The sequence below is a fragment of the Meleagris gallopavo genome, chromosome 3, assembly GCF_905368555.1.
Source record: "Meleagris gallopavo chromosome 3, MGAL_WU_HG_1.1, whole genome shotgun sequence".
Classification (NCBI taxonomy): domain Eukaryota; kingdom Metazoa; phylum Chordata; class Aves; order Galliformes; family Phasianidae; genus Meleagris; species Meleagris gallopavo.
Genome location: NC_139406.1, coordinates 64,197,496 through 64,216,669, shown reverse-complemented (window position 1 = coordinate 64,216,669; position 19,174 = coordinate 64,197,496). Strand labels below are relative to the sequence as shown.

At 34.5% G+C, this 19,174-nt stretch overlaps 1 protein-coding gene across 3 annotated transcripts in view; it reads right to left on the bottom strand.

Annotated features, from left to right (window-relative positions):
* The window catches only part of HNF4G (hepatocyte nuclear factor 4 gamma), a 59,724-nt gene that overhangs the window by 22,843 nt on the left and 17,707 nt on the right, over positions 1 to 19,174 (bottom strand). The window contains exons 1-2 of one of the 3 annotated variants that reach the window (XM_085221305.1): positions 17,374 to 17,504; positions 11,617 to 11,721 (exon numbers count right to left, since the gene is read on the bottom strand). The exons of 1 other annotated variant lie outside the window; for it this stretch is intronic. The gene's annotated coding sequence lies outside the window, so the exon portion shown is untranslated. Of the gene's footprint in view, positions 1 to 11,616; positions 11,722 to 17,373; positions 17,505 to 19,174 lie in introns of those variants that run through there. One more of the 3 variants, XM_085221304.1, reaches the window with a different exon arrangement.

The window sequence follows — 19,174 nt, the reverse complement described above, 5'->3', positions numbered from 1 at the left end:
ATACAGTACAGAAAATAGTATTTGGGAATTTTAGGATTGCAACTGAAGTGTTAGACTATTTCATGTCTACAAACATAAAAAAAATTCTACTTAGTAAGTAACATTTCACAGTAACGGACGTGTAAAAAGATTCATTATCTTTTACCCTTTTTATTATTTTTTTCCATTTTTTTAAAAGAAACATGCAAAATATCTTTGTAAATTAAGATTGTTGAAAAACTATTTGTTGTTGAAAGCCTTTATTTGTTTAAGAAATCACGGTGGTTTCATCATGAGATAGATTAATAGTAGCAGAATTTGTTGTAATTGACTTGCTACATAACTAGTTACTAGTTATAGTAGTAAAATGATTCATTGCATTAAAGATGCTAGTTAAAGTTATATACAAGGGTTTCACATTAAGTAGAATTATCTATGTTCTCTAGTGTATAGGTTTTGATAAGATATCCTAGAAAAAATGTATGACTTTTTATATCAAAACTACACGTTGCACAAACTCAAACTTATCTTAATCTAGCTGAGTTGTATTACAAAACTCTAGTTCCAAAACAGTCTGCATGCAAGTAACTTTTAAATAAGGGAGTGTATTTAAAACGGAAGAAATGTATGACAATACCATTATATCCTCTATTATTTAAAGCACTTCTTCAGTGCTGCGAAAACAGGCCTCTCAGTGACCACTAAAGAGAGGGAATGAATTGACCATTTCTAGTTCTGTCATATAAAAACTCACTCAAATTGATTTTATAATATGGAAGATCACACACTATAGGGAACTGTTCTTTATACTATTTTTTCATGCCTTCATATGGAAATTTCTTACAGTTATATCTCACATTCATAAAAATCTGTATTTGGGGGGATTTTTGGCTTCATAAAGTAAATCATGAACAATTAATGTATTCTAAATTACTACTGTAAAATATTTATATGCTTTCTTTCTGTCTTAGGTGAATCACAATACAGCCCCAGAATTAAGGCCAAGAAATATTATCCCTAGATAAGCAGAGGCTTAAAACTACATAATTAATCAGGCTACAAAATAGTTTTCAGACTAGTGATACAGTAAACTTGAGTAGGAAATGATTTTTCAAAATTAATTTTGCACTAACTCTGAAGAAACAGAAAGCAGCACTACAATGTACTTGTTCATGTGGTTTTGTTGTGGATTTGTTGTTTTTTTTTTGCTTTAAATCTGATCTCATAGTCACATACAGAAAGCATTCCAATCTTATCTTTAGGACTATTAACCCTGTTAATTGTTCAGTTCTCCATAATAAATGTAATCATTCTCTCTGATTGTGATATAAAATAGTACACAAGCTAATAAAATCAAGGTTATTTCCATAAAATGTCTTCCTGAAAATGAAAACAGCTCTCAGATTACTATCAATACTGAATTTTTTTTATAAGTAGCGATATGTTCCCTTATTACTCTAGTTTAGTAAGAAATATAGGTACTTACAACAAGGTCTTTATTTAAAGGGTTGTTTTCTTGTTTGTTTCTCACATGTTCTGAATGAGGAATACACATAAGGAATCACAGTATCTCTTTTTGTTTTTTGAGTATGGAGAGTTGTAATTGACATACTCCAAAAGTATCCTATTTATGTTAATAATTTGGAGTATTTATTAAATATGCTTAAACAAAACACACTTTGATATGTCTCTTCTGCCATTTGCTGACACATAGAAGTATACAGTCAGCCTACATTAACCATGCCTAATGAAATCACATGAACTTATGCCGTAGTATCACCTTGCAACCATCAACATGGCCAAAGATCTCCAAACTAGAGAGATTATCCGCCAAAAGCTTGATACAGGAAACTGTTTGTGCAGATTTCCTCAAGTCAGTGAGGAATTTCACCTTTGGCTTATAAAGACACAACTCCTTATTCTGCTGAGACTGTGTGCCCCGTCCCCGTAACACACTCTCAATGGGCACTGTCACAGGAAGGCTGCATCAGCTATGACACTGCCCACCCCAAAACATTTCATAAATGAATCATGAGCAGTGGCTCACATATAAAATTATGAGCATGTTTGATATTAAAAGATTCATAATGTTGCAGTGTTATTTTTCATGATGGAGATCACTGGCTTTTTTTTAAGAAATAAAAATGTCAGAGGTGAATCATATCCAAAAAAGAGTAATAAATCTAACTGTGTTACCCAATTCTTAGACATTTTGGAAAATAAATTACCTCTTGTGCTTAAGACGTAAATATCATAATGGAAACATGCCTACAGTCCTCTGCAGATCTAAAAGATCACAGCAAGTCTGTAACATTGTCGCTACCCTGCATAAAGAACAACACAATTCCAAACAAGGACAAAGTTGTCTTTGAGTTGATTAAAATAATTTTCAGAAAATATTGTGGATCGTGAGAGCAAATGCAGAGCACAACTACTACTTCCAGTAAGCTGATCAAAGGAACAATTTAATATATACCCAGCACCAGCATTCTGATTTACCAAATAAATTTGTAGCACTTAGATGTTTTTATGTTTCTCCATTTTGCATCTTCATTTTGACTTTGCCCTGAAAGTTTAGTGAGTAAATAAAACACTACACAAGTAAAGTAAGAAACAGAATCAACAGCAGATTTCTGCGGCACAAGTATTAGGCAGGGTAATAAGACTATCTGCAACAAATCATGCCCACTGAAATGCAAGTACAAATCTTTCTGGGAATCTAGGTTAAACCTGTTTGCACTGCACACATTTTTAGACACTTAGGCAGAGGCATTCTATAAAATTAAGATACTTGCACATACTATATCTGCCTCTTTTTTTCATTTGATTATTCATTACACTAAACTCCACAGCATCATACAGCAAAAATACAGATTCCTTTAATAAGCGATGACAAGAGATGAGGTTTTTTGTTTTGTTTTGTTTTGTTGTTTTCTTTTTCTTTTTTTTCTTTTCATTTTAGAGTAACAGGAACAGATCATTACTGTGAGGTGTTAACTGTATTTATGCTTTTGGCTTCAAAAAGTATCCATCTAGTAGAACACAATCACTATTTCAACAGCTACGAATCCGCATACACAGAAAAAACAAAGAACATGAATGGCTTATGACTGGTCAAACGCTTATTTAGAGTGCTTTGCTGGAAATACTGCCCAGGAGTTATGAAGATGTCAATGACTAGTCTACACCAGAATTTCAAAGGTGAGTAGCAGATTTAACGCTCCAAATTCTTTGAAGTGCAATTTACAGTTTTAACCTTGCAGCCACTGAGGTCTCTGCCCTGTCTGCACTTAAGGGGAAATATCAAAGGAATATGAAAGCTGTAAAATATTTGAAGCCTGATAAATAGTCGCCACAGCATCTGAAGTTAATTTACACAAGCTGAGGATATATCCCATTTTCAGATCCTTGTTCCATATTCCAAATTTCAATCTCTGCAGTTTATTCTAAAAGGATACATGATTTATTCATTTTATATTCTACATTGTCATTGAGGAGATAGGCTATTAGCATAGCAACACTAATATAATGGTGCCGTATGCAAAGGAAAGATGTTTACACCCATTTTGTAAGGTCAAGGTAAACAAAGTTATCTGTTTTATCTAATTTTATTTCTCACATGCACATACATCAGCTTGCAGAATATCAGTGTGATTCCTAGGTAGCAACTTGCAAAGTACAAAATATTTCAAATCACAAATCGATAGTCGCTCTCTTTTTAATATCAAGGCATTTTTTGAGGATGACTCTTGCATTGGATTCACTCATATTCTGAACAGATAACAGTGATTTAGACAATATCTTCTGCATTTTCCCAATGTGCTGTGCTACTTTCTGTCAAAACTAGCATTGTACTTGTGTGTGATGCTCCTGCAGTGGTGATCTCCAGCCTTTGATTAACTACTGTTATCAGGGACATTTTTGCTACTGTCATTATTTCACTTCATTATTCACTCATTATTTTCATTATTCACTCTTTCTTATTCATATTACAATGAATTTCTTCAACTAAGGAGAGCTAGATTGCTCCTACAATAACTGTATGTGAACAGCTAATACTTATAAACTGTCTTCTGACATCACTCAGTGTTCACCTTTGCGGAGGGATTTTGGATAGCCTTCCACCAAATAAAACAAATGCTTAAGAGCAGAAATGTCCAGAGAAAGCCACCTCATAGTCTATAGGTGGCACATGCACCACTGCATACAGGCCACCGTGAAATGTCAACTAGCAGCTATGCAATTGCACTGATGAAAAGCAGTGTGTCTGGGTGGTGGAGAACCCAAAGTCAAGACTGTGCCTCTTGAAGTATGACATTTTTATGGGAAGATTTACAGGAGAAGGGAGAAGTATACTCCTGGTTAGAAGACTAGCAATTAGGATTTAAAAGACTGAGGACACAGTCTTCACACATTCCCCTTTCTAGCAGCTCCAGGAGGCATCTGGCCACAGTAGACCTTGAGACAAATACAGACAGACAAAAGCAAATTTAAAATCTTGGCTTATATAAAATGTACATGTATACATGCACATATGCATACACATGTGAATTTTTATTAAATGTTTTTCTAACAGTTGGATTGGCTCCTGAATTATTATCGAGTATGCCTTCAAAAATGTATTTAGCAGGGGGAAGCTCTCCATCTTGCTCAAATACGTCTCAGTCCTAAATACTTGGTGTTATACTGTCTGTGAGCAGATTTTCTCCATAAGCTAGTAGTAAATCTGTACTTTTCCACTTCAGTCCATTCCTGTGCTTGCTTTGTGGCCAGATTAACAATAAATTTGCTAGCCTTATCTGGATATTGTGCATTTCTATAGGGGGAAGCATACAAAAAAAAATATAGGATACTTTTGCTTTTTACATAGCATCAGATAAAGTTTACTGTTAGGTATTTGGATTACTATTAGGTAGACTTTAATATTTCTGTTTTAACTGAATATTCTTCAGTTCATTTTATTCCTGAAAACTCACAGTAGCCTTGAAGTTTTGCCAGTTTAGAGGGCTTAAAGGATTTCTGTAGTGTACAGTTTTGAGGCAAGACTTGCTGAGTTACATTTAAATGACTAGAGTGACTTGTTAATTAGTTGCTTAGATCAGATAACTTTTATTATTTTCTGATACACAGGATAATTAATCAGAGATTTGTCTTGGAAAGCAGAATGAACTGAGAAGAAAATAGGAAAGAGTTCAGGCATAAGATAAAACCAAAACATCGTGATAAGCAAGATAAAAAGTTCTTGTTCAATCATCCTCATGTGATTAGTAATTTCTTAACAAGCTTCCTTGGCAGGTTTTTACTGAAACTTACTCATAAACAATGTTTTATATAGCCAGCTAGCTAGCTTATAATTTATCCATGTTATCTTGAGAAATACTACATAATGATATATGTTTTTCCTTTTTACTCCACAGATAAACACCCTTGTCTTGGTCATAAACAATAGAAGAGTTAAAAAAAGGTTAACCACCATTTGGACACAGTTTGTTCTGTTATTTTTGTTTATTTTTTAATCTTGCTTAGAATCCTTTTGTGTGATGAATTAATTATAGCAAGTCTTCTAACTTCTAAATCCCATCCCTTGCTGAATGAGTAATATATTCTACATAATTTTTCAGGACGAACTCAGTACACTTCTGCCCAAGTTAGTGACTGTGTAACTCCTAGTCCCACGTAAAAAAAAAACTGCTTAAATAACTAAATAGTCAGACAAGTCCCATTATTTTCAGTTACTCTATCTAAAATTAAAATTTTTAACTAGTGTCCGAACTGACTCATCACATTCCTGCAGAAAGAACTCCGTGTCAACACAATTAGCTTAACTCTTCCAAGCTACTGGCATGGTTATGCTTGGCTTGACAACTTCTCTCATTTTTATTGTCACGAAAATCAGTTAATGTGAAGTTCAGAGTGTGCTAAAAACTAAGAGTTTAAACTGAAAGTACAGCAAAGAGACAGAAAATTCAAAATACTACCGGAATGTACGAGAGGAAAGTATTAGGGCATAGATTTTATTGCAATTATATTTTGGACCAGTCTTTTCAAGTATTAAAAGAACTCAACTGTATGCAGTAATAAGCATGAAGATTTTCAGAACATCTCATATCCTGGGGAAGCATGCATGTAAAATATCCTGGCTTTCAAAGGGATACTTTTTCCTCTGAGAACAGTAATATATGAAGGGATTGAGTACTACTAAAAATCTAGCTTCTAAACTATATCAGAACCAATAATCCAAAGCTTCTAATATTCCTAAATTGGGCCAATGAAACCATTTCACTTGGTCAGAAGCCAAGAAATTTCATATTCAAATTATTACATTATTTTCCTTAAGAGAACAAAGCCATTATTCCAGCAAATACAAAATGATGACAGTATCTCCTTGAAAATACAAACAGAGCTTTTCTAAGAATTATGAAGGTCCTGGAGAGTTGATTTGTTTATGGGCAGAAGCATCTTTGCTGTGCATGCAATAAATTCATATCCCAACTCACATAAAAGAGAATTGTCTGCAGAAGGAAATTAATGCTAGGTGTGTTCCCAGGTAGGGATAAAACATTAACTCCAGTGACTTCTGAAAGATACAAATAAATCCATTCTGAACAGATTTTTGACAGTAATTTTAATAAGTTCAAAATTATCAAAAGTCCCTTTTAAAAAACTGATGATTAATCTTATGAGAGCTAAAATGGACTTATCTGTTAGAAGAAAAAAGCCAGAACACTGATCAAGCTGAGCAGGAAAAAATTGCTGGCATGGAAACTATGAGGGAAGCAATACTGCAAAGTTGTACTTGGGCTTAATCTTAAGTCTATGTAAGAGGAAGTTTTGAGAAACAGTCATAGGTGCACTTATGACCAAAATCACAATGCAATCATTAAGATTCAATCCAAATAGTTATGTGTAGCTATAATAATGTAAGTTGCATGATCAATTCTACATTAAATATTATAGATAACCTCTGTGCCAGGGCAGGTTTTCTGGACATACGCAATATTCATGCGGTCATATAGTTATTTTGAGTTACTCGTGTATGTATGCCTCATCACTTTATCCAAGAATCTTGTAGTGAGTAAATTTATTTCTGTATCTATGAGAGGGTAAAAGCATATTCCTCTTTTTATGAACAGCGAATTGGAGCAGAGGAGAGCTTATAGTGCTTATGACACTTGAGTCCATGTGCCTACAACATAGTCATCTGTATGCACACTAGAATTCTAATTGTCTTTGTGTCTGATGAAAGAAAAAAGCACGTCTAAAAAGAATCATCAAACATATCTTTGACTTTGAGTTGAATTGTGTCATCCTTCAAAATGCCCACTGGTGAATCCTAAAAGTCAGAAAAGGTGGAGACCCTGGATAGAGACCTACTTTCAACTTCATTCACCTGAATACTTTCTCAAAACTGCAAGTATATCATTTGTCCTACCTGCTACGAGTTACACAAATCCAAGGGAAATAATATCCTTTATCAAATTTAAAACAAATTCAAGTACTGTTGTGATCCTACTACATATAGTGGATGTTTGCTTCACCTTATAAAATGTTTCAGAATACCTGAGCTTTAGCAACAGATTCAGCCAACCTAACACACATGGCCATGTGCGCAGTCTTAAAATGATGAGCACTATACCCACGTAACTCTGCATGGTAAGAATGGGGCTACATGTATTGAAATCCAAAAATAATCTAGGTGAAGAACATTCCTCATAACAGAAAGAGACAAAAAAATGATGAGTTTCCCTAAGTGCAGAACATCTCTACTGCATGGAAGTTCCAATTGTGGATATGTATTCAAATTCCCTGCAACTGTAGGATATGGATGTATAGAACCATATAATGATTTAGGTTGCAAATGACCCTCAAGATCATTAAGTCTTACCATTAACCTAACATTACCAAGGCTACCACTAGTCTACACACCTTAACATGACATACACGTATCTCTTAAATACTGTTAGAGATATTGACTCCACTAGAAATACCTCCGGGGACGGCTACTCTTTCTTCTATAGTTTCCTTCAGAGGAGAAGCTAAGAGCCTAGTCAGTTCTTCCTTCGCTTCTGGGAATCAGAAATACAAAACATGCAGTGGACACATGTCAGTTCCCCATCCTGCAGGTACACTATAGTCAAGAGCAGTACAGGAACAGCTTTCCATGACAGGTTAAGCTGCCTTATTAAAACTGTTGAATAAAAGGAGAAATCACAGCAGATCTATTAACTGTATCTCAGGACAATCACACAAAAATTGCTGCACTCCAATATTTTGGTGATTTTTCAAAACAATGTTGTAAATATATACAACTTTTCCTCTGATTCAACAGAAAAAAGCTGCTATAAACTGTAGTTTTTACTGATTAAATGCCCTGGCAACCTTCCCTATCTAAAAATGATTCATTATCCAGGTAATAATATTGCTTTAATTACACATGTGAGAAAATATCCAAGGTAACAGCTCACTTGATCATTAAGTTCTGTAAATACATCAGCATTTAAAACGCATTAGTATTTGAATACCCCTATCTGATTTGGGAGCATGGTAAAAGTAACTTCCTGCGAGAAGTCAGTCTTTCAACTTGTAAAGTAAGCAAAAGCCCCCTAGAAAAGTATCTCCTTATCAGAATGAACCACAGAACAAATTTGTTTAAGTATCAGGAAGGCTGAGTCAGAAGAGTTGGTGTGTAAGCCAACTAAGATGACTTAAACTAGACAGATGACAAAAAGGTCATTAATGGGCATATCCAACCATTTATGGTAAGGTTTTATTACATATAAAACAAATTAATTATTTGAAAAACTTCAAATTCTGCAGGTGAGTGGGAGAAATAGGGTGACAAGATACTCTTTTTTTAGGTAATGTAAGCTTTAGACTTGTAGGCATTGTTATAGTAGACTGACTGTTATACCTAGCAGCAACAGAACTGCTGTACCAGAGGAGACAGAAATATTTGCAGTTTGAAGAGGATATGCTGCTTGTTCTAATATGAAATGTGGTCTCCTGTTAAAATTTGGCCTTGCCTGGGTCTCTATGTAAGTACAACTGAAATGGTGCACCTTCTTTATAATTTTTTGGACATATAATAAATGTTAGGGATAGGAAACACGGTAAGTTTTTCCTAATTGAAAATCTAAGAAAGTATTTTGATGTGGCTTATCTAATATGACCTGCATACCTCACTTGGGAAAAGCAAATAAATAAATAAAACTGCAGCATTGTTGCCTTAGAAACACAGTTAAAAAAAAAAAAAAATCAGAAATCCAACAATTCCTAGGAAATGTGGCTGAAATACTTATTCCAGAACCCAGAAGTTTTCAGAATCACTGAATCAAAAAAAGACATGAAGACACAGACTTTGGTAACTAAAGTTTTTCTTCATATACGTGAAATACTTTTCATTTGTCTGCCTACAAAAAACATACAGGTGAAACAGGACCAGCTTTTTTCATAACTTACGATTTGAAGATAATTAATTTGACTGAAATACCACTGTAGCAGATTGTTGTATTTTTTTGAAGACAAGGATTAATAAAAATGAAATTTAAAAACAATAAAATCCTAGCTTGATGTTATTTCCTGAAGGGGATCTGAATATAAAATATAACCAAGAAAGAAGTGATACTAAAGTGAACTAAGTAATGCTGTCTAACGTGATGAATAAAGGGAGAAAAATATCACTGTCTTTGATCCTGCTGGAAATCATATCCTTGTAACAGCCCAGGATGCTGTTGGCCCTCTCTGCTCCAGGAACACATGGCTAGCTCATGCTTGACATCCTGTCTGCTATGGTCCCTTTGGATCTTTTCCAAGAGTTGCTACACAGCTAGACCCCCCATTCTTCCACCAGTAGAAGATTTGTCCTGTTATTACAAATCACATTACCTTTTCAGGCTAAATTACTACAGTATACTATAATTTTAAGAGAAATATCTTCCACGAAAAGATTGGCTTAGCTGTCTCAAAAAGTTGTAACTGAAACACTGGAGCATCTGTTCACTTAGCCAGAAGAAGTCAACTGTCAACCAGTACTTCTGAACACATTCCATAGAGGGAGCAGAACTCATCTACACCTCCTGCTGTCATTCACACCAGTCTACACAGTATTTCTGCTTCTATCTACATGGGGGAAAGGGTTTAAAAGCTGTCATTACAGCTGAAACTAAGGAGCACTAATGGCTTGCCAGCCATGTTCAAGGGAAGAGAATGTAGATAATGCAGAAGAGGACTGAGAGGAGTTGGTTTACCCATCTCTGGGAAGTAAACAACGTTTACATAGGGAGTGTTTTCTACAAATAAATGATGTATGATGAGTATAGGAGAAAAAAAGTAGATAATGAAACAGTACTGTCATAAGAATAAAGGAATAAATTTTAGTTTAACAAATGGAAAGATTCTAAATGTGGAAGGACTAGTGCGCTGTGACAAACTTTCAGTTACATAGCAGAGGCAAGGGACTCAACTGGTTTTAAGAGACAGATTTATGAATGTTATTATTGATGATATCAGCCAAATTGATGGCTCAGAAGATCTCTTCTAGTTTTATGTTGCTCAACATTTGCATTGTTACTTTTTTTTTTTTTAAGTAGTTACTGAGCAATATCAAGTGTGATATTCCAATTATGAATTAAGCAAATATAAACGACAGAACGTTAACCTTAGTGTGATAAACAATTAACTGAACTATACTGACTGCAGCTGATACACAAATGATGTTATCCATCTAATTTGCCCAGTCTGGAGTAGCTTTATTCTCAGACATGTTTAGCAAGTTGTGTGGTAATGTACACTTGAATGAAACGCTCTTAACTAACATGTTCAAACCACGAAGTTGTTATTGGAATTGTAAATAAGTTACATTTTAGCACTATTTTCTCTGAATATCATTTTCTCTTCTTTTCAACCATCCTTGACAGAAAATCAAACTGTAACAAGTCCAAAGGATGTTTGCACAAATTGAGCAAAAGAAATGTTATATAATTAAACAAGAAAAATGTGCAAAAAATCATCTTGATGAAGCAAGTGGAACTGAATTCAAAACATGTAAGTTGCTGCTGGGTAGGGAAGAACAAGGATTATGGAGAGAGAGAGATCACAATAGAATTCTTTTAATAAGGTAGAAAAGGGAAAAATATATTTTTTAATGTTGTACATTTAAAGCCCAGAACTGAAAAACATCTGATAAAATCAGTATAAAAAATCATAACCTTTCAGGACTAGATCTTCAGGGGCAATACTTTTTGGACTTGCAAAATAAAGAAGCTAGTGGTTCTCTGGTCTTCTGGTTACCTTAGCCAGGGCATAAGAGAACCTGGACAGTTGGAGAAGTACTGTATAATGAAGGAGCAGTTGCCTCAAAAGTAGTATGCACAGCCTTGGTAGAACAATGTATTGATTGCACATAATTGATAATATACCATACCAGTAAAAGTCTTAATGCGTTGCACACCTTCCACTAACGAACCACCAATTTCTCCAATGCCACAGATATTTATGTGGCTTTCAGGATCATTCATACAGTTGTGTCTCCAAACAGTCATCATTTTTCTGAGAGTGACATATCAAAATAGAACAACTAACTATGCAGTCTCTAGCAAGCAAGTATATTAATGAAGCATACAGCAAAACTTTACTTACATTCAAGCACAAAACAACAGAGTACGAAAGATTCAGTTCTCCATATACAGATGAGGGTAAGCTGACTTCCTGATCTGTGTTTCCATCCTCACCTGTAGGTAACACCTGCAGTCAATAAAAGTAAAATAAATGTGAAACTACCTGTAATGTAAACCAATCATGCTCCGAAAGAAAATTATTTTTATTATAAAGGATGAGAATACAGTACTTTTAGTCAATGTACAAAGGTATTATTGAAGATTAAAGAAACTTTGAGAAAAGATTAAGTCATCAGACAGTGTTGCCAGATATTCTTCCACTTGCAGAATAAAAAAAAACAAACAACAAAACACAGAATTTATTCAAGGTCTTGAAATGCTATCTGAAAGGATTATATATAGGGAAGAAGAGACAGAAAGCTTATAAAACTGTGGAACTGTTGACAGAGAAGCATATGAATAAAAGATTCCCTGCTCTTTGGATGACCCTAGTGTTTAGGTACAGGGTAAGCTATATAGTAAAACAGGATTTGCAGTAGAAAAATCTAAAAAAAAAAAAAAAAAAAAGAAGTTTAATTTGACTATGTGCAGAGGATTTCAAGAAGGATGAAGGTTTGAAGAAAAACAAGGGATATTTTGTAGTAACCTTGAAAAGTACCTTCTTCCCATGTTGCCTTGCTGATTTTTCTAGGATGACTTGCATTTTTAAATGCTAAGCTTTAGCTGGACAGTACTATCTTTTTTGTTTTACAACTTTTTTTTTGGTTGTTTTTTTTCATCCATGCTACCTATAAATTCAAAACAATTTTATGTTGGTATATATACAATGGTAAAGTTCTGAAATATGTTTTCTTTCTACATCCAAAATATAATTCCTTGTTAGTAAATTCCAGGTAAGTACATGTCATTTTCAGGTTCTCCTGTTAAAATAAAACAAATGAAGAAAACGAAACAGAAAACTAGCTTCACCTAAGACATCATTCTTTGCTTTGCTTTTTACTTTACTAGAAACCTTATGGGTCATACATTGTGCTTCCTCATGGAAGAAAATGACAACATAGAAAATCACTTCTAGACACCTGGGATGAAAATAGCTCCCCTTATTAAGATACAGCAGGACTTTAGTCAAGACCAGAGATTCTTGCAGTCTAAACTGTAGGTCTGCTGAGGCATTATATTCTTTATTGATCTTATAAACTGCAGTGCATGCAAAACAGAAAGCAGTAAAATTATTAACCCATCAGTACTTTTTGTCCTCATAAGTGATACTGCTGCACCAGTATACAAGATTGATTTTGACAATATCAGAAATGAGAGTGTTTTATTTGGTATTTATGTATATATAAAAGTAATTCTCATATGCATATTTTCATACATTAACCACGGATCAGAAATGTACTGTTTGGCTAATTGGGTAGGAAAAATGCAGCACGTGTAATGGCACAGCCTCTCCCATTGGGGCCACTATGAAGGCACATAAAAATCATCAGCTGTACTAAAGTGAGGATGAAGCCTAGAAATAGATCTGTTCTTGAAGTCCCTCTGTGCCTCTCCCTACCCTTGCTTATCTATGCAAGGTAAATTGGTCTCTCCATCATTAGTGATTAGGAAAAGATAGAACCTCTATGGGAAGCACACACTTCTTTATATACCTCTTTCAGTTCTACATTTTCAGAACTCCCTTACACACTTAATCCTACAGCCATTAGTAAGGCAGTGAAATGACATAAAATGAACAAAGAGCAATAAAGTAATCATATCCCAGCATGTTTATTTAGTTGTGGTCCTTAATGACTGAGACCTTCGTACCCACTGATACCCGGAGCTGCTACTAAATTTCCTCTGTCTCAAATCCCTAGCTAGGGTTATTGTGGGATATGCTCAATGCATTAAAGCCTACAAACCATGAAAGCAAAACAAAACAAAGAATCGGAAAAACACTTCACAGAAAGGAAGATCAGTTGTATGAAAAGTTTTTTTTTAATTCAGCCAAAACTCATTTTCTTTCAAAGCAACACTTGAAGAATAGCTGTGGGTTGAGAAGCTAGGTTAAGAAGAGTGAGTCACAAAATCACAGAATGACTTGGATTGGAGGGCAACTTAAAGAGCATCTAGTTCCAATCCCCTTGCTGAGGAGGGCGTTGCCACTCACTAGATCAGGCTGCCTAGAGCCCCATCCAGCTTGGTCTTGAACACGTCCTGGAATGGGGCATCTACAACTTTTCTTGGCAACCTGTTCTAGAGCCTCACCACCCTCTGAGTAAAGAACTTCTTTTCAACACCTAATATAAATCCCCCTTTTAGTTTAAAACCATTCACCCTTGTCCTGTTGCTAGCTACCCATGTAAAATGTCAGTCCCCAAATGGTAGAAGTGGACACCAAGTGGGTTCAGGCAGCACTTCTGTTGTCCACACTTTGAGCAGACTGGATCTGACACAATGGAAAATTTGCATAGCTGCACTGAGACTGTGTTAAAATGTGTTAATGTGGGCTGCAGTCTTTAAGTATATTGTCAAAATTAGGGACATAAAAAGGCTGAAACATCAAATAGCAGTAAGAAACATATTTAAAACCTAGCTACTTGTGAATGAATCTGATGACCAGTCAGGCCTTCATCCCCTCAAAATACTTCAACTTTGACAAGCAGTCAAATTTAAGCTGTGCTAGCTATAGCATATTGTGATTACTTTTCCAGTCACTGCTATGTCGATCTAAAATCCATTCCTATTAAAATACCACATTCTTTCAAGAGCTATAGTTACCTATTAACTATTTAAGACTAGTTTCCTCTATCTTTACTTTGCAATTTATAGTATTGTTTAAGAACTGTTAAGAAACATTATTGCCAAGAAACATTATTGCCAGAAGGGGACATTGAGATAATCGGCCCTGATTTCTGACTAGCACTGAAAAGTGCTATGTAATCCAGTTATTCTTAACAAGGAGCATGTGCTTGTCCTTCGGGAGAACTCATTTTGATTTTAAAATGATCAACAATGTACAAAAAAGTCCAGTGAACCATCACAGTCCAGTGGTTAGTCACAGTCAAAAATGCAGTCTCAATAAAAAAAAACAGTAACGTATTTCTACTTATTTCTAGTTTCACCTTTTAACCATTCCTAGCTTGTTAATTTATCTATCTATATACCCATCTATCCACTTATCTATGAAAATTGCTCCATTTTATCTTTTTTAAGTTGCCACTTTTTTATGAAAAATGTCTGCAGAATCACTTTAGATTCACCTCATGCTGTGCATTTCTTTCCCAACATTTCCTTCTTTCTTCTTTCCCTGTCCCCCTTGTTTATTTTCAATTAATCTCTTCTCGCCTCATTTTATTTAAGTAGTAAGTAATTCCCTATGCAATAAAAACAAAAATATTGTATGTAATGAAGCCAGCATGTCTTTAGACTGGTATTGAAATTAGAGAAATTCTTTCACTGAACCATTTTTCAGGATAAAAAATTCCAGAACCTGGAAGAGATCTTTGCTGAATTCCTTACTACATCATGAGATGTGAGTGGATTTCCCCTTCTTCTTTAAAATATTCCTAACAAATGTATAAAATGCCTGTGAATATGCAGTTATGCATTTTCTTTAGTAGGCAACTTTAGTAGGACTGGTCTCTGAATCACTACTTAATTGGAAAATCTGGGATTCTTTTTAAATAATTTCTAGGGTTTAAACTGCATTTTGCACTGCTATCTTCACACTTGTTGCAGTGCTCCTGCTGTCCCCATCTCTCCTAGACTTTTTTAGAAATATTTTATCAGAGAATATTTTTCTACAGATTTCAGCAGTGTTTTGACTCCAGAGAGCTCAGGGAACCTGGCCTCTTTCGAACTGGGATGAGCTACACAAATGTGTAAGTCCAGTCATAAACCAGCAATTGCTTAGAACAAATAAGTTACCTGACCAAGACAGCATGTGAGATGCATTAATATTGTAAGCAAAAAGATACAACAGGTTGTGTTTACAGAAGTAAGTGCACATGATACAGAGAAAAGGCATACAGCTTGGTAACATTCTTCAAATAGCATGCTATATATAGGAAAGTTGGTCAAAAACTACTGAGAAGGAAAAAATCTCCTTTTGTATTTGAAATTTCAAGTGATCGAATAGTATGTTACAGTGAAAAAAATGGCCTGCTGGAATAAAAACACAATAAAGAAGATCTACATGTTGAATTATTTCATTGAGTCAGAATCCAAAGTAGAGCACTGTGTATAAATCACATCATTTTATTTAAAAAGCGAGGGAGAATAAAACATAGACAGGAAAAAAAAAAAAAAAGAAGAAGAAAATCTTGGAAGAAGAATAAAAATAGTGCCCCTTTCCCCTTTCAGGATGATTGATTTTTGTGCAATCCATATTTTACTCTCTGCTACATAATTTTATACTCTTGACAAAATGTCAGAGAGTTGGAAAAGGGCTGGGAAAACATGCAGCTTTCTATCAACTTTATGCATCCCTAAATTTAGAAGATTTTTCTGAGTAGGGAAACTAAAAATAAATCAGGAAACAATGTCAATAATGAAGTCTGAATTATCCAGCAGTAAAAAACATTACAGTATTTTTAGTATATTTAAATAGAACATTCGTAACATAAATAGTGGCAATGAAACTTTACAGTCAACAAGAAAAAAACAAGTGATCTCTAGCTGACTTCTTTAGATGACATTTTCTTTTTTTTTTTTAATGACATTGCCTATATGTACTGTGCCTTGTTTACTTACGCATTTAAACTATTGTAAGAATTCACTGTTAGAATGTGGCCAACATGTACTTTACCTAATCTTAATAAGAAGAGCTGACATTGAAGTTGGATAAGCAAATATATTCGCATTTATAGTTACAATTTTGTTTCCAGAATGAAACTCTGGGCCAATTTAACCAGATAATTTAAACAAATTAACAAGATATGCAAAAAAATTAGTATCTACAGACAATTTGGGTTTCATCACACATATAGTGCGTTTGCACGTATATAGAAGAGAGAGAAGGCATAATTACAATTCTATGAAATAATAATCATTAAAGAAATCTTCATATCTTTAATGAAATGTGCTCATAAATTAAGAAGTTGAAAAATGTCTATTTATGTAATTATAATAGATTTTTTATTCCTGGATTTTCTAAGAGGAAAACTTTTTCAGGACTCTGTAAGCATTCACTATATTAATTCTTCAGTCACTACAGTAACATCATCAGAGATGCTTGACAAGAATGCTTACTATTATGCAAAATCTAAAGGTGGTTGATATAAAAAAGTTTTTTCTGAAAAAGTATATGTAAAATAACAGTGATTAAAAAGAAAGAAGAAGCAAGTTGGTCATCAAAATAAACTGTAGTTAATTGATTAATAATTTTCATATTTGAATTAAAGTTACAAAAAAAAACCTTTAGAACTTTAGCAAATAAAATTATATTTCTGACTAGCTCTAATGATATGCGCAACACTGAACCCAGACTGAGATTTACACCCATTTCTGCTAATTCTTCAACTCTCTTTTATGAAGTTACACAGTTTTTCTGACCTGAAGATGGTCCCAAGTTACACTACGGTCTGGCCCACATGCCCAGCTAGCCACTAAGACTTTTTTTTTTCTCATGGGGACCTTGTGAACAGCAAGAAGCAAAACAATCAACGAGATTTCACTCAAGCTCCTGCAATTCTTTATCATTACCCTCTCATGTCTATCTTCTTGTTTCTTATCCTTTTCAATCTTACTAGACTTTTATTTCCTATGTCAAAGAGCACAGATTTTTGCCACTCACTTTGACGAGTTCATCAGTGAAACCACTGCAGGTCAGAAGCATGCAAAAGTGAATGGTACTGCTTGTAGCAAAAGCTGTGTTCGACTTTTCTCAAGCCACTCTTCTTGATTTTCCAACATGCCTGTACTAAGCTAAACAAACATTTTCACACAATAAACTTCCAATATTTAACTGAAAGTAGTCATAAAGTATACCAATCAGTAACCAAATCCACACACAAAGCGTACAAATTATTACAAAGCAGCACTACATCTGCAACATTAGCAATATGCATTATCTTCTAGAAGGTACTGAGGGACAAAGGACACAGGTTTTTTCAGTTTTACATAAAGAAAATGAACCAGGGTATTTATTTTAAAAAAGACGGTGAGGAAAAATGTTAGAAAGTGCAATTAGAAAAGTCAATTGAGTCTAAAAGTACATCTAGAAATAGAAGCTCGCATGAGTGTAAGAATGATCTTCAGATAATGGCTCGATGGCATGACTGATGGAGAATAGTTAAATTTTATTCAGACCAAGAAAATAATTTTTTTTTCAATTTTTAATGCCCTTATGTCTGCAATTGTTTTATGTCATACAAATATTTATTAATGTTTATAGGCAACCACTGATTTTACTTGAAATGTTCCATTAACTAGACATAGTATAGAAAACATTGTGCAAAGCCTTAGCAAGTCTACAGGAAATTACATAAAATTAGGTGAAATTAGATGAATAGATATAAAAAGACTGCAATATACCAGTCTAGCAGTGTTCTTCCCCCAGAGAACATTCTGTCCCAGGCAGTTCTCAACAGTAAAGAAGCAGACAAGGACAGAGATTTCAGTCCCACTGGAAAGTCATCTTCTCAGCAAAACAGCATTGAACAAACCGACGTGAGAAGCATACGCAAACAACAGACCAGCAGAAGATTGAGTAGCCCCATAAAAAAGATACACAGAGATTTCTCAGTAATATTCAGGCACCGTGAGATGTATTTATATATGCACTGCAGGAAAACCCATGGCTCTTGGTAATGGCTGACCTCATCCTTCCAGGAACCAGCAAGTTAAAATGTGTAACTTTCAGCTGAAATACTGAATGAGAGAAGGATGAGATTGCTAACGCTCAGAAGAGGGTGAAAAAGAGCAAGAATCTTGCACAGTGACTTCACACACACACACACACACACACACACACACACACACAGCTGCAGTGCTCAGTGTAATATAGCGTTAAACGTGAAAGAGAACTGTGAACCATTATTTTTATGGTAGTTTTGTCCTGTTACTTTTTGCTGTCAGTCTGGAAGTTCAGTTTACAGACACAGCTTACGATAGGGATGGTGTATTTCACTACATGCCCGTTAGAATCTTTCGATGCATAAACCCTTTTGAAAACCTGACCATAATCCTAAGTACTCCATAGAGAAGTACGATGGCAAAAGTTTGCTTTTGCTACTCCATTGTTGTCTTGAGCTCATCAGCTGTCAATTAACAGTAAATGATTACAGCAATCATACATGCTTGTGGGCAAATCATAGAGCTCAGTTTCAGGTGTAAATGAAATCTGTTTTATGAAATATGTTCTTTTAAAATACAAACAACTGCTTATCTTCAAAAATGTTTTTTTTTTTTTAAGTTTAATAAATATATCCTGAATAAAAGAGCTCAAGTTTGCTTTTCTTTGTTCTTCTTCTGCACAGATACGAATTTAATGAGAAATGTATTCAACTAATAAGTCTAAAACATATATATGATAAATTTTAATTTTAATGTTTACACATCAATTGAAATAACTGAAATAATGTAAAATGTTTTCA